This window comes from Propithecus coquereli, unplaced genomic scaffold, assembly GCF_000956105.1.
Source record: "Propithecus coquereli isolate 6110/MARCELLA unplaced genomic scaffold, Pcoq_1.0 Scaffold106, whole genome shotgun sequence".
Classification (NCBI taxonomy): Eukaryota; Metazoa; Chordata; class Mammalia; order Primates; family Indriidae; genus Propithecus; species Propithecus coquereli.
The window spans coordinates 3,263,938-3,267,734 of NW_012134525.1; the positions used below are offsets into that span (position 1 = coordinate 3,263,938).

Consider the following 3,797-nt stretch of genomic DNA (forward strand, 5'->3'; position numbering starts at 1 on the left):
ATATATATATACAAATAAATCCCTTAGTTGGGCATATTGCTGTATGGAGATGATGTAATGGGTTTTGAAGGATAAGCAGTTGTTCCCTTAGGAAACAGAGGAAATAGCAGCTCAGTTTTCCTGCCACTGCACTTACTTTCAGTGTAATTAGTGGGATTTCTTCATGTATGAAAGATTCACTAAGAAGGGAAATGGATGATATTTGGTGCCCATTTGAGTAAGCTGCTTTGGCCTCAAATGAAAGTACTGAGAATAGCAAAAAACAATACTGTATGTCATATTCAGGAGCTGAAGCACATTTATTGTGATATTTGATGATAGTAATGTGCCTTGGTACCGTATTATTTAGTGTGCCATTCTCAGATCTTATGTTGCCATAACGACAGAATATGTGTGTGTGTTTAGTCGAAAGATAATCCTTTTTCTTCTCCCAGTCAATTTTTTTTTTTTGATCTAAAGAACTTGCTTTTCTCTGAAGTTGTTCACAATATGGCATGATAGAGGAGCACAGGTAATAATTACAGAAACTTCAATAGAAAAAGAATACATGTTTTAAATGAAAGATTTAAGCCCCTTGCCTTATGTCCTAGGACTGTTAAAGTTGACCGAAGTGAGCCCTGCCTGTGCCTATCATAATGCCCTTTCCACTTTATCAGAGACCAGCTAAAGATACAAAAGGTTATACCTCTTGATTAATCTATGTGACAGGGGCAAATTGTGTGTTTTCTTTTGGTTCCTGCTTTTTTCTATAGAGTGCCAGAGGCAGGAAACTACTATGCTTCACTAGTGACTCATAAGAAAACTTAATAGAGGGTCTCTAGAGCTCACTGGCCCTACAGTATCTGATTGATGTAGTCCCAAAGTTAAGTAGGCTCACCTTCATTGAACCAAGCACTTCAGAGGTATGGGAGGAAGTATGAGGGAAGGAGTCTTCATACTCTGGCAATGAGGAGAGTAGGTCTATCATATTTTGCCGTTGTGTTATCTATACTTTGTTGTCATTGTTACCTATGGAGTGACTATATTTGTGTGTGATTTTTATTATCTTGGTAGTTTAAAAACATAGGTAATAGAATCAGACATCCCTGTGTAATCCTCAGTTTCCTAGACAATAAAGTGAATATAATAAAACATACCTCATAGTTTTTTTGGTGAGATTCTGTTAAATAATTTATGCAAATATTTAAAAGACTATCTAAATAAAACTTTAAGTATAATCAATGTTAACTCCTATAATTATACGTAGATATGTAGAAGACTCTGAGGGGGCTCTTTGGACTACTACTGAGCTGATGACATATGCCCTCAACCCCTGGAAGTCACTGTTCCTCCTTTCCCTGCAGTATAGAAGAGTTCATCAAGTTCACATTTGATAACCCTTTGGTTACTATAACCCATGACCCAAACCAACACAACTAGCTGCTAAGAGGCGCTGTGCTAGGTGATCGATACTTCATAGCATTTAATATGGGGATATTGGTCTGGGAGTTACATAAACCATTCTTTCATATACTTTATAATTTTGTAGAAACATCACATTTATCTTCTCAAATATGTACACACATTTAATATTTGCTATGAATACCTTATCACAGTGGTTCTCAAATTTAGCAGTGCATCAGAATCACCAGGAAGAGTATTACAAATACAGGTTCATGGGAACCTCTACACTGGTGTTCTGATTTAGTAGGACAAGGTAGGGCCACAAAACCTGCATCTTGACAACTTCTAAGACTATTCTGATACACAATCCAGTTTGGGAATTAGAGTTGTGTAGTAGTTCCAGTATTTAAATTTATATTAACTTTGTGGTTTACACACACACACACACACAGACGCGCGCGTGCGCGCGCCAAACTACTTCTTCCATTTTCTACTTTAGTTTTCCTTCTTCCCATATATTCACAGCAGTGATAAGAAAGATACAGTATGATACCCTACATGACAAAATATAAGATGTACTGTATTTGCTTTTACCATAATTGGAAGATATGCTAAAATAATTTTGACCTGAGAGAAACAGATTATATAATGTTTTGCAAAATTATCGTTACCATATCCATGTATAAAAAGCATCGAATTTAATTTTTGCAACTTTTCTTTTCTCCGGACCTTAAGTATTGAAACATCTTAAATATTGTGCTCTCTTCAAATTTATCTCAGCAAAAAGCAAGGGCTATAGTCTATCACTGTAGTCTATTTTCGTATTTCCATTTATGGAGTTGGCCATCATTTTAATGTTAAGTAATCAATGAGATATGAAGAGTGAAACTATTACGGAGCCTTAAATCACTTAAAGTCTATTCAGTATTATTACATCTTTGACAGAGGAAAATAAAATCCATGATGAAAATGGGAATTACAACCTCAACTAAACTAATTTAACTATGGTTTTTAAATATCGCTTGCATCAACTCATTAGCCCTCCCTGATAACTGTCAGTTTCAATATATGGGTGATTGACCCAACTTTATAATATTCTACATAACTCCTCCGATACAGCTGATAGGACTGAAAAATGTGTGGGATTCTTTCTCATGTGTCTACCATGGTCCTGAATATTAAATTTGGCTAGTTGATTGCATTTTCTCTCAAATCATCTCTCCTTTAAATTTTAGCTGCTGTGAATTCTCTTTCTTTCTTTCTTTCTTTTGGTTTAGTTTCAATTAACTGGCCAAATCCTATCTAACCTGGTAGAGACACCAACTAGTAACAGTGCTATCAAAGGACTCAAGCAAGCATTTATGTTTTCTGGAGATATGTGAGTATATTCTGTTGTGCTTGTTTATACTAGATGGTTCATTAAGCTGTTTGAAAAAGATTTTTCACCTGCTTACAAGAGTGAAACTATATGTGACAATTTTTTTAGGTGTCCCCATCCCTTAAAGACACTTGCACCTTTTCATGCATTCTGCCCTTTTCCAGCATGTGCTGGCATGTCCTCTATTCTTCTCTGAATTGACCCAGTTCAAGTCCTGGTTTTAAAAACTTTATTATTTATATTCTTTTAAAAGAAAAGGTCATAAACTCCATGTAAGAATAAACATACAGCAGTGATTGTTCGCTTTGTCACAGTTACTATGAGACTGAGAAATAGAGAATGTACAAAATAATACAAAATAGGGAGTTCAAATGACTTACATTTTACTCTGTCAATCTGTGTTGATCTTGGGCTACTTCTTACCACACTGAGACTTTGTTCCCTCATATGTAAAGAGTAAATGGGAATTAAGATGCTTACTCTCTGAGTCACAAGGTTGCTATGAGTTTAGAATAAGGTAACTTATGTGATGATACTTTGAACTTGTGAAGTATTATATAAGAAAAACTATGGTGTTAAAATAAGTAACTTCTGAACCAGTATCTCGACCATGCAGAGTGAAAGAATGAACAGGCTTTTGTACACAGCAGATCTGGCCAGATATCAGTACCATGATTCAGATACTTCTTCTGTGAAATATGGTTAATAATGCCTAAAAGTTAGGACTTCTCTGAAGATTGAGAATAAAGTTTATCTGTAGACCGCCTTTCCCTCAGAACCTCCACTTCCTAAAACTCATCCGGTTTTCCAAATCCATACATCTCAGGTTTGTGAAAGCTTTACACATAAAAATTTGATTATATAAGCCGGGTGCGGTGGCTCACGCCTGTAATCCTAGCTCTCTGGGAGGCTGAGGCGGGCGGATTGTTTGAGCTCAGGAGTTCGAAACTAGCCTGAGCAAGAGTGAGACCCCGTCTCTACTGAAAATAGAAAGAAATTAATTGGAAAACTAAAAATATATAGAAAAAATTAGCCG

General features: G+C 35.9%; 1 long non-coding RNA gene across 1 annotated transcript in view; it reads left to right on the forward strand.

Moving 5' to 3' along the window:
- Positions 1-397: 397 nt before the first annotated feature.
- The window catches only part of LOC105812086, a 4,765-nt gene continuing 1,365 nt past the window's right edge, over positions 398-3,797 (forward strand). The window contains exons 1-2 of the long non-coding RNA XR_001137591.1: positions 398-511; positions 753-954. This is a non-coding gene — a long non-coding RNA (uncharacterized LOC105812086). The remainder of the gene's footprint in view (positions 512-752; positions 955-3,797) is intronic.